The 24,497-nt window shown below is 41.8% G+C and overlaps 1 protein-coding gene across 2 annotated transcripts in view; it reads right to left on the bottom strand.

Annotated features, from left to right (window-relative positions):
* The window catches only part of MBOAT1 (membrane bound glycerophospholipid O-acyltransferase 1), a 117,329-nt gene that overhangs the window by 62,614 nt on the left and 30,218 nt on the right, over nt 1–24,497 (bottom strand). The window contains exon 1 of one of the 2 annotated variants that reach the window (XM_055391279.2): nt 23,224–23,282. The exons of the other annotated variant lie outside the window; for it this stretch is intronic. The gene's annotated coding sequence lies outside the window, so the exon portion shown is untranslated. Of the gene's footprint in view, nt 1–23,223; nt 23,283–24,497 lie in introns of those variants that run through there. 2 annotated transcript variants of the gene reach the window in all.

A 24,497-nucleotide genomic window follows, 5' to 3' on the forward strand; every position in this document is an offset into this window, starting at 1 on the left:
TAACAGTTAACAGTAACAAAAGTAACAGTCAAGAGTAACAACGTGGGTGGCCAAAGAAAATGAAAACATGAGCCAGCCCACAGTGGCTCATGCCTGTAATCCCAGAAATTTGGGAGGCCAAGGCACGCGGATCAGCTGAGGTCAGGAGTTTGAGACCAGCCTGGCCAACATGACGAAACCCTGTCTCTACTAAAAACACAAAAATTAGCCACAAAAATTAGCATGCGTGGTGGCATGCACCTGTAGTCCCAGCTACTCGGGAGGCTGAGGCAGGAGAATTGCTGGAACCTGGCAGACAGAAGTTACAGTGAGGCAAGATCATATCGCTGCACTCCAGCCTGGGTGACAGAGCAAGACTCTGGCTCAAAAAAAAAAAAAAGAAAAAAAAAGGAAGAAAATGAAAATATGTACCATGATTACTGGCCTAAAAACAACCACATTAACCAACAGAATAGGAGAGAGAGTCCACAAATAAGCCTACTCTTCTATGTCCGTTGATTTTTGACAAAGGTATGAAGAACACCCAATGTGAAGAGGATAGTCTTTCAATAAATGGTGTTGGGAAAACTGTATAACCACATACAGAAGAATGAAAATGGACTTTCATCTCATCCCTTATACAAGAATCAACTCAAAATGGATTAAAGGCTAAAATGTAAGACCTGAAACTATAAAACTGCTAGAAGAAAACATAGGGGAAAACTACATGACACAGGACACTGGGCAGTGATCTCTTGGATTTAACCCCAAAAGCACAGGCAACAAAAGCAAAAATAGGTAAACGAAAGCACACCAAACTAAAACAGCTTCTGTGCAACAAAGGAAAAAATTAACAGAGTAAACAGACAACCCACAGATTGGGAGGAAATATTTGCAAATCATAAGGGGCTCATATTCAAAATATACAAAGAATTCTAACTGCTTAATAACAAGAAAATAAATAATTCTAATTACCAATGGGCAAAGGATCTGAATAGACCTTTCTCAAAAGAAGACATACAAATGGCCAGCAGATACGTGCAGAAATGCTCAACGTCTCTAATCATCAGAAACATGCACATTAAAACCACAATGAGACAACACCTCACGTGTGTTAGAATGACAATTATCAAAAAGATGAAAGATAACAAGTGCTTGGAGAGCTTGTGGAGAAAAGGGAACGCCAGCACACTGTCAGGAGAAATGTAAATCAGTGCAGCCATTATGGAAAACGGTATGGAAGTTCCTCAAAAAACTACAACTAGAATTTGCCACATGATCCAGCAATCACACTTTTGGGTATATGCCCGAAGAAACTGAAATCAGTATGTTGAAGAAACATCTGCACTCCCACGCTCACTGCAATTCTAATTCAGGGGTCCCCAACCCCCAGGCCACGGACCAGTACTGGTCCATGGCCTGTTAGGAACCAGGCCACACAGCAGAAGGTGAGTGGCAGGTGACCGAGAGAAGCTTCATCTGTATTTACACCACTCCCCATCGCCTGCATTACCATCTGAACTCCACCTCCTGTCAGATCAGCAGCAGCATTAGATTCTCATAGGAGTGCACACCCTATGAGAACTATAGCCAAGATATGGAAGCAACGTAAGTGCCATCAAGGGATGAATGGATTTGTAAAATGTAGTATAGATGCACAATGGAATACTACTCAGCCTTTAAAAAGCAGGAAGTTCTGTCATTTGTGACAACATGATACACCTAGAAGACATTATGTTAAATGACATAAGCCAGGCACAGAGAGACAAATACCGTACGATCTTAAATGCATGTGGAATCTAAAAAAGTCGAAAAAGCAGAGAGTTTAACAGTGTTTACCCGAGGCTGGGGGTGGAAGGAAGTAGAGGAAGAAAGGGGAGACATTAATCAATGGGTACAAAGTTTCTGTTTGAGGTGATAGATTATGTTAATTAGCCTGATTTGATCCTTCCACAATATACACATGTATCAAAACATCACATTGTACCCTATAAACATATACATTATTTGTCAATTAAAAATAAAATAAAACTTACAAAACATATGTATCATGATGTTCCTTAATAAACCCTTCACATTTAAAAGGAATATATACAAAGTTTACTTTTCTACTGATCCACTCCCTGCAGAGCAGCAAATAAAGTGGCATTTTCATTCATGACATCCAGCAATGTGCTCTCAACAATTAAAGTATTGTGTGGGACTTTATGCATGAGGGGACAGTAGAGCACAGCTATTTTGATCAGATTCCTATAAACAAGCAAGACTGACATAGCTCAGATTCAGCAAAAGCTCAATTTCCACAGCTCTTGCAAGATTTCAAAGTCGCCGCAAAGAAATAAAACACATGCCCAAGTGTTTGACTTCTTATTTCATCAAACCACAATCAAACTGTGCTGCAATTTTCAAACGCAAGTCTTAAATCTACTCTAATGTGCTGCTAGAAAGACATTATTTGGGGATTTCTGTTCCATGGCCTTCATACTCTTCCAACAAAACAGCACACTTTGCCAGGAGTTAAAAACACTGCTTTTCTCCTAACCAAGAGATGCAAACAGGCTATTTTTAACAAACAGCAAATATTAACGGTCCAAAAGTATTTCCCCTACTGCAGTGGTTTACCAGTGGCTCACCAATCAGCAACAGGCAACTGTCCAGGCCTGGAATGTCGAGTGTAACAAACTAAAAAGTTTCTGTACAACAAAGAAAAAAATTAACAGAGTGAAGAGACAACCCACAGATTGGGAGAAAATATTTGCAAATCATAAGGGGCTCATATTCAAAATATGCAAAGAACTCCAACTGCTTAATAACAAGAAAATAAACACTCGGCAACACTGCCTTATACACTCCAAGGCAAAACCAATCAAGTTAAACAATTCCTTATTTAATGGCAAGCCATTCTTCCACCACAAACAGTACTCTTTTGCATTGCCCCCTACAAATAAATGTAGCTGGGAAAGAGTACTAAAAATGCTATTCCTTCCTGTACCACAGAACAAAAAGTGACTGTAGAATACCCTTGATTTACTTTACACTTTCAAAGGGATCCTTTGTTACACTTTCATTCCACACTCCTCAGAATGTCAGCAGGCAGTATTTTTAAATCTCTAAAGAGCCTTCTTTTTCCCAGTTTGTGGATAAGCAAATATTATTTAAGATTGATAATCAACGTACACAATTTATTGCCCAAAAGACCTCTAATTCAGGGGTTCCCAACCCCCCAGGCCACGGACCAGTACTGGTCCATGGCCTGTTAGGAACCAGGCCACACAGCAGAAGGTGAGTGGCAGGTGACTGAGAGAAGCTTCATCTGTATTTACAGTCACTCCCCATCACTTGCATTACCACATGAACTCCACCTCCTGTCAGATCAGCAGCAGCATTAGATTCTCATAGGAGTACAAACCCTATGGTGAACCATGCATGCCAGGGATATAGGCTGCCGCTCCTTATAAGAATCGAATGCCTTACGCTCTGTCACTGTCTCCTGTCACTCCCAGATGGGACCATCTATAGTTGCAGGAAAACAAGCTCAGGGCTCCCTCTAACTCTACATTATGGTGAGTTGTATAATTATTTCATTATATATTACAATGTAATAAGAATAGAAATAAAGTGCACAATAAATGTAATGAGCTTGAATAATTCTGAAATCATCCCCATCCCCCACCCCCACTCCATGGAAAAATTGTCTTCAACAAAACCAGTCCCTGCTGCCAAAAAGGTTGGGGACTGCTGCTCTAACTGATATTGTGTCTTATCATAACAATAAATGCCATTTATCCAGTGCCTACCATGTGCTGGGCACAGTGATAAACCTTCCATAAATGACTCCACTGAAGCCTTCCCCCACCTTAGGAAATAGCTCACTCCCACTTTACACAGGAGGAAAATGAAGAACAAAACGGTTAAGTGCATGGAGCAAGTCACAAAGTCAGGGAGTGGTAGAGCCAGGGTTTCAAACGCAGCCTGAGTTCTCTCGTGGTATATTCCCCTGCTTCACTTTAACTCCCAACATTCTCCCCAGAAATAATAGCACTCAGGGAGAACTTAGTAGTGGCCTGTATTCATTTTCTAGGGCTGCCATGACAAAATACCAAAAACTGGAGGGTGGGGCGGGGGGCAAAACACAACAGAAATTTATTTTCTCCCAGTTCAGGAGGCTGGTATCTGACATCGAGGGTGTCGGCAGGGTTGGTTTCTTCTGAGACCTCTGTCCTTGGCTCCAGATGGCAGTCTTCTCCCTGTGTCTTCCCTGTGTGTGTGTCTGTGTCCTAATCTCTTCTTACAAGGATACCGGTCATGTTGGATTAGGACCCACTGTAATGACTTTCTTCACTACTAAGTTATTAATAACTTAATGACTGCTTTGAAAGCCCTGTCTCAAATACAGCCACATTCTGAGGGACTCGGGGTTTAGGACTTCAACATTTAAATTTTGGGGGAACACATTTGGCCCACAACACTGCCCAATAAAAATCCTCTACTCAAACCCATGGAATGAAACACACTTCATTTTCTTTGCACCTACAGCTAGGAAGCAGGTAAGACTCAAAGCAAAGGCTGCGTGGGATGCTGGGAGCCTCAGAGCTTCCCATCTGCCTGGAGGTGCCTCAGCCACTACAAACAGCACCAGAGAGGGTTCTCCCAGCTCCTGTGTGTGTCAGGAGCTTGTTAACCTATAATGGGTACAATGGGCTTACACATATTGAGAAAGTTCATTATCCTTTGACCTTTGTTTAAAACATACAAGTTTTAAAGCAATAATAATCAGCATTTATTAAACACATATTATGTGCTGGAGTCTCCACAAATGTTGGCTGTTATTCTGCATGCTTCACATCTACTGTCTCATTTAATCTTCTTGACAACTCTCAATGTGCTACTGAGAAAACTCGCACAAAGTCAATGGCCCCAAAACCCTCAGCTGTAGGGCAGCTCCATTAGTCAAACTGAGAGGCTTAGGTTGCCTGCAGTGGCCTCTCAAGATCTCATTCTTCTACAAGGGAAAATTTGAATTAAACTGATAGAGCTGAAAGTCCTTTCCAACAACTGTTCTTTGAGGCATGTGTAAACCCTCTGTCTGTAGTTTGTATAGTCATGAACCAAGCTTCTTTCCATCAGTCCAGGGTACATCCTCCAGTCCCTCTAGAATGGGATAATCCCTCCTTTAATGCTCAGAGAAAGAGTCCTTATACACTTGGTTAGAGATTAAATTGTACAGGGAGACTTTTGGCTTACCTTATTCTGCAAATATCATGTCACATGGATTAGTTATGATTTAGAATGAAAGCCCTTTAAAAGCTTACTCCAATGGCTAAAAGGTGGAAAACGACTGTGCTGTCTCTTTAGGCTTTGAGGCAAGAAAAAATCCTGAAGTACATAGGTGATATCTACGTATTTCAGCCTGCCTCCTATCCCATAAATCAAATCCTTACAATCCTTGGCCCAGCAGGCAGGGAAGACTGTATAAAACTCAGGACCATTTAGGACTCTTAAAAAACCCTGTCCACAAGCACGCTGTTACTCCCCACCTCTGGAAATAAAACATTCCCATTAGAGTTAATTCCACTGTTAACCAGTTAAAAATGTTAATATTATTCATACTTTATTGTTAATAATATTAACATTGGCTAGCATTAATGTGCTGACTACCTCCCAGGAACTGTTTTCATTCCTTCTGCCTGTATAATTCCTTTTATCCTGACAACTTTTGATGTGCTTTGAGGCTTCCATTTTACAGATATGGAAATTCAGTCATGGACAGGTTATAAAATTTACCCAAAATCATACACCCAGTCAGTGGCAACACTGGAATTTAATCTCAGGGAGTCTGGTTCTACTCAGGCACAACCTTCTCGCATGATTCAATATCTCACTTTCCAGATGAAGAAACTGGAGCCCCGAGCCAGTACGTGACCTGGCCTGGGTCACACAGCCTCTGAACATCAGAGTTAAGACCAGAACTCAGGTGTCCTGACTCCAGTCCAGCATGCCTTCTGATGATTCCCCAGCAGCCCTGGAGGTGGGGTGGGAGTAAATTGGGGTACAGAGGGTCAGAAGGGGCCCATCTAGAAATAAGAGCCTGAGTAAAGAATTCTGGGCCTCCATAGGGAGTGAGGGGCACACGCTGCTGAAGGGACCCCACTGAATAAGGAGGTGGAATGTTAGGGGGTGATTTTACAACCTTGACCGGGGCCCGGGATGTCAAGTTTTATACAGATAGAGATCACTACCAATGGCATGTTTGTATGTGCATGTGTCTGAATAATGTGTGTGCATAATACATATTTTTAATATGTGTATATATTATGTACATAATATATACTTATGTTTACTATATGTGTATGTGTGTATAAAATCTATATATAATACAAATATATGTATTTAATATAGAATGTATGTACATGTACACACACACACACACACAAACACACCCCATATATACATGTAACCTGAAATTTTTCCTGTGGCTCAGGTCCACCCAGTTGGGCCTGGAGTCACCTTCTTTCAGTCTGGGTCCATCGTGAAAAGTAATATCAAATAAGAGACTTACAAGGTTAAGTGGGTATGTGGGATACTAACAACATCTACTCTACCAGATTGTGGTGGGCACTAAATGGAACGTGAAAGTACTACAAAAGTACTTTATATACTACTTTAAAAGAACTATAAAGCTTCACCAGTATTAGATAGGCTACAAAGTGTACAGTAGCTAACTAGCGGGACTTCTCAAGATAGCAGCTCTCAACACTGGAATCAAACAAAGATCTGTTTTTTTGAAAAACTAAAATTTAAAATGACTGATTTTAGAATCCTAATCCAGATCAGAATTTGTGGGAGGTTGGGGGATAGGGCATCTTTTAAAAAAAATTTTTTTTAAGTTCCAAGGTGATTTTAATATTCAGCCAGGGCTGAGAGCCACAGCTTCAACTTATAATGCCAACCGCGAAGAAAGAGGCAGCTTAGCGAGTGTATGTTAGAGTACAGACAGTCCCTGATTTATTTATGATGGTTCGACTTACGATTTTTCAACTTTAAGATGGTGTGAAAGTGACTTGCATTCAGTAGAAACTGAACTTTGAGTAGCCATATGACCATTTTGTTTTTCACTCTCAGTACAGTATTCAACAAATTACATGAGATACTCAACACTTTATTATAAAATAGGCTTTGTGATAGATTATTGCCTACCTGTAGTGTTCTGAGCATATTTAAGATAGGGTAGGCTAAGCTATGATATTGATAGGTTGGGCATATTAAATGCATTGTTTGATTTTTCTGATATTTTCAACTTAGAGTGGGTTTTTTAGGATGTAACTCCATCGTAAGTTGAGGAGCATCTGTAATTAAAGATTTAAATCAGGCATAAAATAGACAAGAGAAGCTAAGACTATTAGCAATTATCTGATCCAAGCCCCTCATTTTGTGGGTAAGGAAACCGGTACATAGAGGGGAAAGGTTACTGTGGCCAGATTCTCCTGACTCCGTGGTCCAATCTGCTTCCACTTTGTAAATGGATTCAAAACTACATGTCCAACATTAACTACAACATCTGTATTGCTTGATACTTTTTTGAGAGCTAGTCCACATGTACCGGCTGACAGACTATGACTGCACCTTGGCTCTCTAACATTCCCTTACCACTCCATACACCCTGCTTCATGAACCTGCAGAGGGGCTATGAGAAACATTCGGCACACTGTGTACCCAACTCTACGCAGAAGGCTTAAAAATGAATAGTGGACTGGGTGCAGTGGCTCACACCTGTAATCCTAGCACTTTGGGAGGCTGAGGCGGGTGCATCACTTGAGCTCAGGAGTTCAAGCCCAGCCTTTCCAATATGGTGAAACCCCATCTCTACTAAAAATACAAAAATTAGCCGGGCATGGTGGCACACACCTGTAATCAGCTACTCAGGAGGCTAAAGCAGGAGAATCGCTTGCACCCAGGAGGCGGAGGCTGCAGTGAGCCGAGATCGTGCTAGTGCACTCCAGCCTGAGCAACACAGCGAGACTCTGCTTCAAATAAAAAAAAAGAATAGGGAAACCAGTTTGGTTAGAATAGGTAAAAGTCATCTAAGCTAATTAACCCAACATCCTATATTGCAAAGATGGAATGAAACATATAAGAACTGCAGGTCCTTCTTCCAGGCATCTAGGAGAACTACATACAAATGAAGTCCATTAAAAGAAGCCATAGAGTTCATTTTTTAGCTAATTTCATTTTATTATAAAATTAATGAATGCTCATTTTTAAAAAACAATACAGAGATGTACATGAAAGAAGCTCACAGATCCCTCATAATCCCAACCTTCTATATCTAGCATGCATCTTCCTTTTTAGCAGATGGAGCATATACTTTAATACTGTTTTCTATATTTACTTTCAAAATCCAAAAATATACCCATATGCATTGATTTCTCCTTTACTTTATCATAACCATGGTATAAAAACTACACTGTAACTTGTTTTTTATTCAACAAAAGATGGACATCTTTCCAAGTCAACTCATATTGAGCTAGCTTGTACTTTTTAAAGCTGCATAATATTCCACACAGTATGGCAGGTGTGGTGAACTTTCCCCACACCTTAGATTTTCATAGAGAGAGGGTTATCTTTACTCCATTCCCTAGGAGGGAAAATATGGAAGGAACATTTCCCCTTTTTCTCTGCCCTAACTCCCTCCCACTCTCCTCCCCAAGGAAGGAGGAATGACTTAATTAACCAGCTGCTAAATTGAGAAGAGACACTGAGCAGGCCCAGCTCAGGCCTTTGGGGACTTCTCTCTTCGGGAGCCAGCATGCCTTTAGACAAAGGTATCCTCTGTTCTGTGCTCCCTGCACAGAGTTGTTGCACATAATGTTGTCCTGCCTGGAGTGGTCTTGGAGTGTCTGCTCAGCAGCATCAGTAATTGGGTGGCCAAATCAGTGTCATTCAAGGATAAAGCAGGAAATCTGCCAGGCGTGATGCTATAATCCCAGCACTTTGGGAGGCCGAGGTGGGAGGATGGTTTGAGCTCAAGAGTTCAAGACCAGCCTGGGCAACAGAGTAAGACCTCATCTCCATGAAAAATTTAAAAAATTACCCAAGCATGGTGACTTGCACCTGTAGTCCTAGCTACTTGAGAGGCTGAGGTGGGAGGATCACTTAAGTCGAGCAGATCAAGGCTGCAGTGAGCTGTGATAGTGTCACTGCACTCCAGCCTGGGTGACAGAGTGAGACCCTGTCATGAATGAATGAAAGAAAAGGAAAAAGGAAAAAGAAAAGAAAAGAAACCCATTGTGGTCAATCAGCTTTATCATTAATGAAGATAATGATTTGATCTCCCCCGTCTGTCTCTTGGGTCTTATTTCCAAATTGGTTTCACATCTAGGAGGAAAGCAGAGTGTTGTCTATTAGTTGCCCGAAACTCCAATACTATGGATGTGACAGAATTTACTCAACCGTTCTGCAACTTCCAAGTTATTTTCAGTATTTTGCTATTACAAATAGCACCGTTGTATCTATATCTTCATGTACTGGTAAATATATGTCTACAAGATAAATTCCTAGCTTGATCTAATAGTACATATTTTTTAAATTTTATAAATACCACCAGATCACATTCTCCAAAAGTTAAAGCAATGTTTTACTTCCCCCAGTAACATATAAGGGTATGTTCTCCTCACCCTTGCCAGCATAGGGTGCTGTTAATCTGTTAATCTTTTCAGTGAGATTGTGGAAAACTGGTAGTGCATTAATTTTAATTTGCATTTTCCTTACTGCTGGTTGAATGCCTTTTCATTTATTACTGGCTTTGGCCAATGAGTTTATTACCCACTGAACTAACATTTCTAAGTGTTTGTTATAAAAAGGGTGGAGTTACCCAGATGAATTAGATGCATAGATTTTAATCAATGGTAATTGAGAATTGGTATAAAGTTAAAAGAACAAGCTATGAAGTTAGACAGCTTGAGATAAAGTCCCACCCTAATCCCCTAGTTGTACAACCTTAGCCAAATTATTTAGACTGTCTCCAATTCTTCTTCTATAAAATAGGAACCATGCAACTACTCTCACAGAATTAAGTGAGTTAATACATGTCAAGTGATTAGCACAGTGCCTGTCACAACATTAACTGTACGATGCATGCTAGATATTATTAGTATCTCTTTTGTTCCATCAAACTCTTTACCCAACACAGTGGCAAGGAGAAAAGCTCAAAGTCGCTAATTAGAGTTGATGAATTTCCCTGCACATCCTCCAGTAGGAAGCACATAAGATGAGAAGACCTCCCCAGAAACCCTACCTGGCCTACCAAATGCATAATAAGTTCCAACATAGTCAAAGAACGGGTGTGTCCTAAAGCTAAAAACTCAATCAGCCCATCTTCTTTCCCAAATGAGATTTGGGCTGTTAATTGTGCTTTAAAGAGGCCACATTCCTTTCTTATTTTTTAATCTCTTCATTATTTATTTTAAAATTCTTAGACATACACATTTGAAATAGTAAAAATTAATCAAAAAATATAAACCCAAGCAGCATGAATCAACTAAACTCTGATACTATAGTGTCATGTTTCTTATTAAAAAGTAACTCTGAAATAGCCAGGCATAATGGCACGTGCCTATAGTCCCAGCTACTCAGGAGGCTGAGGCAGGAGAATGGCTTGAGCCTGGGAGATGGAAGTTGCAGTGAGCTGAGATCACCCCACTGCCCTCCAGCCTGGGCCACAGAGTCAGATTCAAGAAAGACAGAGACAGAGACAGACAGAGAGAGAGAGAGAGAGAAGAGGAGAGGAGAGGAGAGGGAAACAGAGAAAGAGAGAGAGAGAGAGAGAAAGAGAAAGAGAGAGAGAAGAGAAGAGAGGAGAGGAGAGGAGAGGGAAAGAGAGAAAGAGAGAGAGAAGGAGAGAAAGAAGAAGAGAGGAGAGGAGGGGAGGGGAGAGAAGGGAAGGAAAAGGAAGGGAGGGAGGGAGGGAGGAAGGAAGGAAGGGAGGGAGGGAGGGGAGAGGAGGGGAAGGGAAGGGAAAAGGGGGGAGGGGAGGGGAGGAAGGAAGAGGAGAGGAGAGGAGAGGAGAGGGGAGTGTATTTGGTTGTTTCATATCACTAAGGAGGCAGTAAGTACAAATATCATCGGGGTTTTCCCAATGGGTAAAATAAAGAGGTTAAACAAGGTCATTTAAAGAGAGAGAAGAAAACGATGAAACAGATTCCCAAGTAACATCTTTTCCCAGCAACCTATGTTGTCTCCTAAACAACAACAACAAAAACTGTCTTGAACAGTTATTTTCCTGGTGGACTTAGGTAAAAACTTTATCAGTCCAAAGTGATAAAAACGTTATCACTCCATAGCCACATACGCTCTCCTGTATACCAACAATACTACTTGCTATTTAAGATGTTGCCATGAGTAAGATCTCTGGGGACAATGGAAAATGCAGAACCAGGGCTATATTTTCTTATGCAACACCCCAGGGTGTGACCAATTATCTCAGAGTGTATTGTGAAATTCTCAAAAGTCTCAAAACAAAATTAATTTTAATTTGGTTTAATTTGAAAATAAAACACAATGCCATTTAGCTTTTCCAAAACAGAGATCTTATGGGGCAGGCTGGGATACAGCACAATTGTCACAACTCCAAGAGTGCAGGGACCCAAAGTTTGGTGACCATTGTGCAATGTGGGACTGACGAAATAGGAATATCTGTGATTCTGCCTGGTCCCTAGGAACTGAACTATTTTGAGCTTCTATTATGTAATCACCTCTCCAAAATATGTGTGTATATTAAAAAGGAAACTGTGATGTGGACCAAGAGTCAAAGTAACTACAATTCTCCATTCAAAAAAAAAAAAAAAAGAAAAGTAAAGAAAAAGAAAAAACCGTATCCTACCTAACAGCAAACTAGACAACAGTTTTCAAAACCGGGAAACAAGTTACCAATTATAGGCTTTAAAAAACTTAATAATAAACACGTTTTCCTGTGGTGCCTATTAATTCTCCTATCCTCCCATCTCTTGATAATTATAGGAGGAAAGAAGGGGGAGTGATTTGTATCTTTAAAATTTAACCCCACAGAATCTCTAAAGTTATACTTCATGTTTAACCTCCCTTTGTGCCATAAATGGCAACATATCCCTAACACGCCACAACTACTCCAGCCAAGTCATCGACTATCTCCTTGCTTGCAAAGCCAATGAACAACACCCAGTCTTGGCCTGCCATGATCTCTTGGCAGCCTCTGACACTGCACATTACTCTCTGCTCTTCCTTCTTGAGTCCCTGGCACCACATTCCCACGGCTGTCTTCTCTTACCTCTCTGACCAGGCTTATCCCTCTCCTTTGAGGGAAGTTCCCCTGTTATCCCCCCTGCAATGATGATGCCCTTCTAGGGGCCATCCCAGGCCAGTGTCTCTGCTATGCCATGTTACATGCCAAGGTAACCTTTCTCACTCCTATGCCTCCAAATACCATGCCTTCCAAATATTGATCTCCAGCCCAGATGTCTCTCCTGAAGACATACAGTGAACCCTAAGCATATAGCCCAATGCCTACAGAAATCCTCACTTGCATAAACCGTAGACACCTAAATTTCTCTGTCCTTAACAGTTCATCATCTTCCTCCTTGACTATTCCTCCTCCAGGTCTCTTAGCTAACGGTGGGGTTGTTCAACAAGCCAGCTGTTCAGGCCAGAAACTAGAGTTGTATCTCCCTCTCTAACACCCCATAAATAGAATCAATCACCTCATATTATTTCTTTTGCCTCCTAAGTCTATCTTAAATCTATCCATTTCCCTCCATATAGCTACCTGAATTCAGGGCACCATTCATTTCACCTGCACAATTCTAAAAGACAGCTATGCCTGTGACTTTGCACAACCCTCCTGCTCCTCCCCCTTAGTCTTTCTGATCTCAGCTTGAAGTCACCTCCTCCAGGAAGCCCTCCCTTCTGCCCAAGTGCAAGATAGGTGATCTGCTGCGGTGCTGTGGGAACACGCTCAGCTTCTGCAGTCACAGCACTTCTCACTCTGTATTGTAATGACCTCTTTACCTGGGCAAAAAACTTCAAGAAGGTGGAAACCATGTCTATCCTTTTCACCAATGCATCCAGAGTGCCTGGCATATATTAGGGTCTCAATATTCTGAATGAATGAATGAATGAATGAATGAATGATATGATCAGGAGCAAGGGAAATTGGCCAGCATGCTAGGGAAATTTTTAAAATGTAGAAAAAGGAAAGATAGAGCAGAGAACAGGTAATAAAGGCCTTGAAAGACCGTGCTTACTCTTTATTCTGTAGGAAATATAGTTTTGGTAACTTCCTGCTGGCAAGGATTTAAAAAAAGAAATACAGTTTCAGGCCTCTACCAGACATTGAGAAAACCTTTACTGAAAGGCTGATGTGTAAGAATGGAATGTTTTAGAGCTATAGGTGACTTCAGTAAAAGTGTTCCTCTCTAATATATAGGTGTCATTTTAATAATCAAAGTTATTTAGGCTGGGTGCAGCGGCTCATGCCTGTAATTCCAGCACTTTGGGAGGCCGAGGCAGAAGGATTGCTTGAGCCCAGGAGTTCAAGACCGGCCTGGGCAACATAGCAAGATGCCATCTCTACAAAAAACTTAAAAAAAAAAAAAAAAAAAAACTAGCCGGGCATGGTGATGCACACCTGTAGTCCCAGCTACTCAGGAGGCTGAGGTAGGAGGATCACTTGAGCCCGGGAGGTCGAGGCTGCAGTGAGCTATGACTGCACCACTGCACTCCGGCCTGCCAAGACCCTGTCTCAAAAGAAAAATAACAATAATAATGATAATAATTTTAAGGTTATTTCATGTACATGTATTGGAAATGATTAATTCAAACCCAATCTGATTTCCAATCAAATCCTCACTCCCAACTTAATGGAAAACATTATAGCTAACTCCATTTATCCAACCCCAGCAGTATCACTGAAAGCAGAAAATCATTTTACATCCTTATAGAAGAAAAAAGAAGCCAGGCACAGTGGCTCATGCCTGTAATCCCACTACTTTGGGAGGCCAAGGAGAGATAAATGCTTGAGCCCAGGAGTTGAAGACCAGCCTGGGCAACAAAGAAAGAACCTGTCTCTACAAAAATTAAAATAATTAGCCAGATGTGGTGCGCTCACCTGTAGTCCCAGCTACTTGGGAAGCTGAGGCAAGAGGATCACTTGAGCCTAGAAGTTCAAGGCAGCTGTGAGCTATGATCACACCACTGTACTCTAGCCTGGGAGGCAGAGTGAGATTCTGTCTCTAAAAAAACAAAAACAAAAACAAACAAGAAGAAGAAGAAAAAGAAAAGGAAAAGAGAGAAGATAGTAAGTATAATGTGACTGATAGAAACAACTGTTAAAAATTGATTCCTAGGGGCCAGGTGCAGTGGCTCATGCTTATAATCCCAGCACTTTGGGAGGCTGAGGCAGGCGGATCACGAGGTCAGGAGATTGAGACCAGCCTGGCCAACATGGCAAAACCCCATCTCTACTACAAATACAAAAATTAGCTGGGCATGGTGGTGCCTATAGTCCCAGCTACCCAGGAGGCTGAGGGATGAGAATCTCTTGAATCCAGGAGGTAGAGGTTGCAGTGAGCCATGATTGCACCACCTCACTCCAGCCTGGGCAGCAGAGCAAGACTGTCTCAAACAAACAAAGAAACAAACAAACAAAAAATTGTTGATTCCTAGGGATGTCTAAAGTTTCTCATACTATCTACACCCTCTAAATCACAGGAGGGCCTACTGCCTTGCTTCCTCAACTCTTGCTCTTAAAACCAAACAGAATGTGAAGTCAGCCTTTTTGCCTGCCCAAATTCGTAGTTAGCAAATACCCTGTTTTTTGTGTGCTTAAGGTTTTTTTTTTCCAAAAAAGACAATTCCAAAGAGCAATACAATGAAAAGGCATGCAAGCAAATAAATATAAAATATGTATATGCAAATATAACACTGATCTACACAGAACATCAATAGCATATTTAATAAATGTTTCAACATGATAGGACGCTCAAAAATACAGGAGGTAAAAAGACAAAAAGCGTGATTTAGCTTCCTTGGATGGTGATATGGGTTGGATCAGTGTCCCCACCAAATCTCATGTTGAATTGTAATCCCCAGTGTTGGAGGTGGGGCCTGGTGGGAGGTGGCTGGAATATGGCCGTGGATTTCTCATGAATGGTTTACTGTCATCCCCTTGGTGCTGTTCTCGTGATAGTGAGTGAGTTCTCACAAGATCTGGTTGTTTGGAAGTGTTTAGCACCTCACCCTCACTCTCTGTTGCTACTCTGGTCACATGACATGCCTTCTCCCCCTTCACCTTCCACCATGATTATAAGTTCCCTGAGGCCTCCCCAGAAGCTGATGCCGCCATGCTTCCTGTACAGCCTGCAGAACCATAAGGCAATTAAGCCTTTTGTTTTAATAAATTACCCACTCGCAGGTATTGCTTTATAGCAGTGTGAGAATGGACTAATACAGATGGATTCTATGAAGAAAATGTGAGTTTTCATCCATATCACACAAAACTGAAACCTGTGGCCTCTGAGTAATAGAAACTGGTGTCTTCTAGACGTCTGCATCCATGAAAGAAAAAAAAAAAAAACTTCTGGAAGTTAATCTAGAACTTAAATCTCAAAATTCCATGAATCATAAAATTAAAACAGGTTTTTGATAGATACCACATTGAATGGAAATATTTTATCAGAAATGATTAAAGCCTCATTTTGGAAAATACCTGAAAGAGTCAAAATACATTTGGCTGTTCATGAATAGAAAGACTTATAAGAGATTTATGAAGAAACAGACCAGAAATCAGACAACTTTTAAAATCTGAGTACTACATGCAGAGCTAGGCAGTGCAAGTATTTTGGAATACCAGGTTTAAATAAGACAGGGCCAGGCACGGTGGCTCACTCCTGTAATCTCAGCACTTTGGGAGGCCGAGGCGGGTGGATCACTTGAGGTCAGGAGTTCGAGACGAGCCTGGCAAACATGATGAAACCCTGTCTCTACTAAAAATACAAAAATCAGCCAGGCATGGTGGCAGGTGCCTGCAATCCCAGCTACTCTGGAGGCTGAGGCAGGAAAATTGCTTGAACCAGGGAGGTAGAAGTTGCAGTGGCCGGGATCACGCCACTGCACTCCAGCCTAGGCAACAGAGTGAGACTCTGTCTCAAATAAAGTACAAAGAAAGGAGAAAGACAAACATGTAGGGGATGGGAAGTAAGTACGAAGAGGAAAGACAAAAAGGATGTGGTAACAGTTGGTTCCTCACGAGACAGTTATAAAGCTCAGATAAGGTCTTAGCACCGACCACACAGTGTAAACAATAAAAACTCTGGACAGAGTCTAATTATTTTTCCAATTGAATGTGAGGGTCTCATGGACAGAAACATAGTGGTTCATTACTCTGGATCCCTGGCACCTAGCACAGTGCCTGGCACATAAGAAGTACAATCCTGCGTCGCTTAACAATGGGAATACATTCTGAGAAACACGACATTAGGCAATTTCGTCATCATGCAAGCATCATAGAGTGTACTTAAATCAACCTAGATGGTGTAACCTACTGCATACCTAGGCTAGATAATATAGCCTATTATTACTTCCAGGTTACACATCTGTACAGCATCTTACTATACTGAACACTGCAGGCAAGTATTTGTGTATCTAAACATAGAAAAGATACAGTAATAATACAGCAGAAAAAATGTAAAATGGTACACCTGTCCAGGGCATTTACCATGAATGGAGCTTGTAGGACTGGAAGTTGCTCTGAGTGAGTCAGTGAGAGGGTGGTGAGCCTAGGACATGAGTGTACACTTTTATACAACTGGCAGCATGGTAGGTCTGTTTACACCAGCATCACTACAAACACGTGAGCAATGTGTGCTGTGACATTATGACAGCTAGGGAATAGGAACTTTTCAGCTCCATTGTAACCTTATGGGACAACTATAGAATACATGGTCCTTCACAGACCAAAACGTTGTTATGTAGTACATGACTGTATTTGAAAACAGTTCCACTCACAGGATCCACACTGATTGCAAATTGTATCAGCTAACCAATTTTTGAAGAGGACTTTTCAAAGCAAAAAGTTAGTTATGACTTCTTAAAGTTCTTTGTTATTTTCACATCTGACATTAGGGGTACATGTCAGAAGTGAGGCAGTATTAGTCACAAGAGGCAAATTAATTTACCCTGGATACACCATTTAATAAAACAGTCAAGAAAGAAAGTTTGCAGAAAAGCCACTGTCTGGTAGATACTAAAGGCAGAATGAAGACTTCTGCAGGCAAGCAAAGGAAACAGACACCTCAAAAACCATTCTCTCTCCTAAGTGCTGATCTCCTATAAGATCCCACAAAAGAAAAAAAATTTAATTACTAAAAATAATATAATGAGAAAGGATCAAGAAGAAAAATTGCCTTTAGCATACACATTGCTTCTTTTTAAGTCAAGTATTTTAAGCTCCGGTTCTTTTTTTCTTAGAGATGGGGTCTCATTCTGTTGCCCAGGTGGGAGTGCAGTGGCGAGATTATAGGTCACTGTAACCCTGTAACCTCAAAATCCTGGGCTCAAGTGATCCTCCCATCTCAGCCTCCCAACTAGCTAGGACTAGAGGCATGAGCCACTGAACCCAATTAATCCTTTAATTGTTTTATTTTTTATTTATTTATTTTTTTGAAATGGAGTCTCACTCTGTTGCCCAGGCTGGAGTGCAGTAGCACAATCTCGGCTCACTGCAACCTCTGCCTCCTGGGTTCAAGCGATTCTCCTGTCTCAGCCTCCCGAGTAGCTGGAACTACAGGCACACGTCACCATGCCTGGCTATTTTTTGTTCTTTCTTTCTTTTTTTTTTTTTTTTTTGTATTTTAGTAGAGACGGAGTTTCACTGTGTTGTCCAGACTGGTCTCAAACTCCTGAGCTCAGGCAATCCACTCGCCTCGGCCTCCCAAAGTGCCAGGATTACAGGCATGAGCCACTGCACCTGGCCTTTTTATTTTTTTGTAGAGACTGGATCTCACTATGTTTCGTAGGCTGGTCTCTAACTCTTGGGCTCAAGTGATCCTCCCACCTTGGCCTCCCAAAGGGCTAGGATCACAGGCATGAGCCACTGCATCCAGCCAATGCTCAAGTTCTTTAAAAAATATATACACTTTTCTCTTCACAAGAAACTGAAGAAACAGTATCACCCGCTGACAATGATATATACAATTAAAACAAGGTGGGGCTCAGTGGCTCACGCCTATAATCCCAGCACTTTGAGAGGTCGAAGTAGAAGGATCACTTGAGGCCAGGAGTTCAAGACCAGCCTGGGCAACAAAGTGAGAACCTGTCTCTACAAAAAGTAAAATAATTAGCTGGGCATGGTGATGTGCACCTGTAATTCCACCTACTAAGGAGGCCTAGGCAGGAAGATTGCTTGAGCTCAAGAGTTCAAGGTTACAGTGAGCTGTGATTGCACCACTGCAGTAAATCCTGTGCAACAAAGTGAGACCCTGTCTTTAAAAAAAAAAAAAAATTACAACCTATATCATACAGGCCAGTAGATGGAATGACTGTCTGCAAAGAGCTATTTAGAACTTCACTATGAAAACCTGTGCTTCTGTTTCTGTTTGAGTTAATACAATACAGTGTCATGGCTATGAGCACAGGATCTGGAGCCTGCGTGGATCCAAACCTGAGGTCCACTACCCACCTTCTTCTTCTAGAAAACAGACATATGCCCTACCTCATCAAGTAATTGTGAGTTTTTAATATTTTAATGTGTAAAATATTAATACTGATAACAGTGCTGGCAAAGGACTCTCAAAGTGTCTGTTATGATAATGATGATGATTTTTACTTCAGAAATAGCTAATTTTTAATTTTTTTTGAGACAGTCTCACTCTGTTGCCCAGGCTGGAGTGCAGTGGTGCAATCTCAACTCACTGCAACCTCCGCCTCCTGGGTTCAAACAATTCTCATGCCTCAGCCTCCCTAGCAGCTGGGATTACAAGCACGTGCCACCACGCCCAGCTAGTTTTTGTATTTTTAGTAGAGGTGGGGTTTCATCACGTTGGCCAGGCTGGTCTCGGACTCCGGACCTCAGGTGGCCCGCCCACCTTAGCCTCCCAAAGTGCTGGGATTACAGGTGTGAGCCACTACGTCCAGCCTACTATTCATTTTTATTCCATCTCAAAGATTATAAAGAGGTCTAGCTTCATAATAATTCATTATAATTATGGTCAGAACTCCACAATTTACACAGCTACTTCATACATATTAGAAACACTAAACATTTCATAATGGTCTAACCTACCATCAAGAATGTCCTGCCTACAGTCAGTACCCTGAAGAAAACAGCACTAAAGACCTCCCAGGGTGGTGTTTCAACAATTAAACATAGGCCAGAACTTTGTCACCTTTGCCAGTGCTTGGCCTTCGATCTTCAGGAGGGTACATTTTCTCCTGGTTCATTTTCTTAAGCAGCCAACAGATGGGTTTAGACCTATCTTGGGGATGATAACAAATATATCTATTTCAAAATCCACCAAGGTCCGCAGATATGGACAATAAAGTGAAGCGCAGCATCTGGGCTTTTTGTTTGTTTGATTTTTATTTTTTGTAGAGACGCAGTCTTACTTTGTTGTCCAGGCCAGTCTTGAACTCCTGGGCTAAAGAGATCCTCCTGCCTCAGTCTCCCAAAATGCTGGGGTTACAGGTGTGGGCCACTGTGCCCAGACAAAGCACAGCATTTTGATTTCTGTAATCTCAGCACTTTGGGAGGCCGAGGTGGGTGGATCACAAGGTCAGGAGATTGAGACCATCCTGGCTGGCACGGTGAAACCCCGTCTCTACTAAAAAATACAAAAAATTAGCCAGGCATGGTGGCGGGAGCCTGTAGTCCCAGCTACTCGGGAGGCTGAGGCAGGAGAACGGCGTGAACCTGGGAGGCAGAGCTTGCAGTGAGCCGAGATCGCGCCACTGGGCTCCAGCCTGGACAACAGAGTGAGACTCCGTCTCAAAAAAAAAAAAACAAAAAAAAACTTGGTAAATGTTTCCAAGGCATTATCCTAAAATGTTTGCTTTCTCTGACACTTTTGTTTTCTTACTTTTTTCTCTTTCCCCAAAGCTCAGCCTAACTGCCACCACCCCTGCCTGCCACCTCACTTCCCTCTTTCCCTTTACTCTGAAGCCAGTTCCCCTAAATTCCTCCTGGTAGAATGGATAACTGGGGAGACTCCCTGGCATTGAGTGTCACTCGCAAGACTCGTGTCCCACAGGTACCTGAAAGGTTCTCAGTGCTCTATTCTAACATTAAAGTGCTCTATCCCCATGTGGAAGGAAATGTACTGTGATTTTATGTGTAAACCCCTTAGCCCTATACAGTATACAATTAATTTTTTCAATGGCATAAACTTAAAAAATCTACTACTTTGGAACCCCACTAAGCCAAGATGCAACTTCGTGTCTCCTACTGTGGTTTTTTTCTATCTCTGATTTACATTTAAACTGGACCATTCCAAGTATAAGCGGAAGTCACTTTCTGCTGCTACTAGTTAGTCCCCAGGGATATAAGTTCTGTGGGCAAGGGGGTTGGAATTAGGCAGAGGGGCACTCAGGAAAGTTGACAAAGTTGATAAATAAAGTTGATAATAAAAAAAGTTGATAAATAAAAATCAAACATGTTGATAAATAAAAATAAAAATGTTGATTCAATGAATAACCCTCTAAGCTGTCCCACAGAACACCACTTCCCTTTAGAGCACAGGATAAGGTTGCTATGGCTACCAAGTTCAAAGATCTCATCCTTGCAATCCTTATCAAACGCTAATCCCTGGAACACATGTGTTAGAAAAGCATCATAGAATTCTGGGAAATAAATATTTTAAAATTAATAGTTATTGTTATTGTTGTTGTTCTAAATATGACGGTCCTTCCAGGTATACCTCAAGTACACCTGGAGTCAGAGTGAAGACATTCATTCCCTGATTCTGGACCAGCCACCAACTAGCTCTGTGACAAGCACACCATGGGATGCAATCATTGTCTGGTATGAACTGAACATCAGACGATTCATCTAGTCCCTGAGGGGCTAAGCTTTCTAACTAGGAAAATCAGAAGATCGTATTAATGATCCATAAGATTCTAACTCAAAAATTCCTATAAATGTTTTTAATGGTTTTTTTTTTCCAACTTTTAAGTTCAGGGATACCTGTGCAGGATGTGCAGGTTTGTTACATAGGCAAACGTGTGCCATGGTGATTTGCTGCACAGACCATCCTATCACCTAGGTATTAAGCCCAGCATTCATTAGTTATTCTTCCTGATGCTCTCCCTCTCCCCACCCCCACACCCCAAAAATGTTGGCTGTTATTCTGCATGCTTCAAGTCTACTATCTCATTTAATCTTCGCAACAACCCTCAATGTGCTACTGAGAAAACTCACACAAAGTTAATGGCCCCAAAACCCTCAGCTGTAGGGCAGCTCCATTAGTCAAACTGAGGTGCTTAGGCTGCATGCAGTTGCCTCTCAAGATCTCATTCTTGTACAGGAGAAAATCTGAATTAAGCCCCACTGTGTGCTGTTCCCCCCAACCATGTGTCCATGTGTTCTCATCATTCGGCTCCCACTTATAAGTGAAAACATGCAATATTTGGTTTTCTGTTCCTGCATTAGTTTGCTGAGGATAATCGTTTGTAGCTCCATCCATGTCCCTGCAAAGGACATGATTTCATTCATTTTTATGGCTGCATAGTATTCCATGGTGTATATGCACCACATTTTCTTTATCCAGTCTATCCAGTCAACCTAAATGGGCATTTAGGTTGATTCCACGTGTCTGTTATTGTGAATAGTGCTGCAATGAACATATGCATGCATGTATCTCTAAAATCACTTATATTCCTTTGGAGACAGACCCAGTAATGGGATTGCTGGGTCAAACGGTATTTTTGCTTCTAGGTCTTTGAGGAATCACCACACTATCTTCCACAATGGTTGAACTATTTTACACTCCTACCAACAGTGTAAAAGTGCTCCTTTTTCTCCACAATCTTGCCAGTATCTGTTGTTTTTTAACTTTTTAATAACAGCCATTCTGACTGGTATGAGATGCTATCTCATTGTGGTTTCGATGTGCATTTCTCAAAAGATCAGTGACGTTGAGCTTTTTTTCATGTTTATTGACCATATAATAGAAGCAGCAAGGCTACCCCACCAAACATCCGCTCCTCCTCAAAGTTCAGCTCACCAGAACATACACAGGTGTCTAGTAGGTACTGGGGATTTGCCGGGGGTTGGATTAAAGAAATAAAACGATAGTAATTTCCCCACAAGAACCGGAAAAAGGCAAGCCCTGAATCTTTCCCTCCTTTCGGTGACCACTGCAATTTGCTTCTGCCAGCCTACTGCACCCATGACATGCCTGTCTTCTGCCACAAGGATATGTCATCTCCATTACTAGCCTGGCTCTTCTCTGAAGAGAGGACCCTTATCCAGTAGACCTTCGCTTTGCCCAGAGAGCAGACACTTTCATGGGCTCTTTTCAACAAACCCTGATAGCTCTTGATGTCCTCCTACTTGCTCCTATTTCCCCTTCATTCCTTTTCCCAACCACTTCCACTCACCCTTGCCCTCATTACTTGCCGTTTTCCCCTCCCTCAGCCCTGCTATGTTCCCTTATTGGTTCACCCCTGCCATCTCCTGAGGGCCTACCCAGTGGGGACTCTTGGGCCCCTCGGACAGCTCGCTAACCCCTTTCTTGCTCCAGTAAACACCACAGCTCTGTGTCACTCATATCCTACTCTCTGACCCTCATAGAATGAGCTGCTCTAATTTTTGGCACTAAGCTCAAGACTTGTCTACACTTGATGAACCTGACAACAAAATCCCACTTTGAGCTGCCCTTAACCTCATGAGAATTGCTGGACTTTAAATATGAATTTCTGGCTTTTAAATTTGACACCATCTCTCTATTTTACCACTTAGCAAATACCAATTACTTGATACTTTTGATGTTTTACATTCAGAGACATACAATGTATCCATGGGCAAGTGCATTTAATGAAAACTTTCATTTAATAAATGGCATCTCTTGCAACATGTTTTCCAATTGGAGACCTAGAAAGGCTTCATTAGAACTTAAAATTTAAGAATTAAAGAAAGTGAAATGACCAGGAACCAGTTTGATTTAGCCTAAGCTGAGTTTAATGAGACATATAATTAAAATAGAAATACTAGCAAATGATTACCTTGAGCCAATCAGTTTCAGGCAGTGCTAATAGCAGGTTAAAAATAGAAACAGGATGATTTCATCTTGCCTACTTCTCAGCTGCCAAAGTACTTGCCTGTTGAGGGCATTTCCCATCTTGTGGCTGCAGTGGGGAGAGATGAATTATGAATGACAATCTGGCCACAACTTCGACTGTTATGGTGACTCCCCGCTCCCCAGGTTCCACACTAAGATGAGGAAGCCCAGGCCACCTCTGGATGGCCAGAGCATCTCAGAAAGGATAAAGCCACCACAGGTGGAGGAGGAAACGCCACACCCTGGCCCATTTCACCTGCCCAGGGTGAGACCTTTCCTTTCTTAGATTTCTTTTCTTTCTCCTCCTATTACCATCTCCCTTCTGCCTTCTTCTTCCCCTCCCCTTTCCACCCCCACTTGATTCTATTTTCTCCTGCTGGCCTTTGCGTCCATCTGTTTTCTTCTTTCTTGAACTCCAATATGGATGGAAAGTGTCACAGACTCGTTCAATTAAATAAAAATTCCCAGAGAGCCTCTCTCTGACTTCGAGGACTGTGCTACACCGTACTGTGCTTACAAAAATGGCAGAAGCTTTGCTATCCACCTTCTAGAGAAAGAAGTAAAACAAGCACAGCAGACCACTTACACATAAGGCGGCCTCGGTGCCCACGCGTGTGAAACACACACCCTGTGGGTGTCCAAAGGGGAGGGTGCACGCCTGCATGGAGACGAGATGACGAGGGAGGGATCATTCTAAGTGGAGACCGTGTTTCCCAATATACAGCACTATGAGAGGGCAGGGTATATATGTTTATAATTTAGTGCCTCTGAATAATGAGAGATTAGTTTACATCTATAGTAAATTTAAGGAAGGGCTACCAGCACACAGAACTTCTCATAGACAACACTATGGGATACAAGAGCCTGGGCTCTAGAGTCAGAACATTATGGTTTAAATCCCTGCTCATCTACAAAGATCACAGGGTAACCTATGTAGACGCCTGGGTTACCCTGGATAAATTGCTCACATTCCTTGGTTATAAAATAGGCGTATAATGCCTATTTCCAGAGTTGTTAGGAGAATCTGAGTAATGCATGGAAAGTATTTGACATTGTCTTAGTCCATTCAGACTGCTATAACAAAATACCTTAGACTAGGTAATTTGTAAACAACAGACATGTATTGCTCATGGATCCAGAGGCTGGGAAGTCCAAGAGCAAGCAGATTGGTGTCTGGGTGAGGACCCATTCCTCATAAACGGCACCTTCTACGTGTCC

The sequence above is a fragment of the Gorilla gorilla genome, chromosome 5 (assembly GCF_029281585.2).
Source record: "Gorilla gorilla gorilla isolate KB3781 chromosome 5, NHGRI_mGorGor1-v2.1_pri, whole genome shotgun sequence".
Lineage (NCBI taxonomy): Eukaryota > Metazoa > Chordata > Mammalia > Primates > Hominidae > Gorilla > Gorilla gorilla.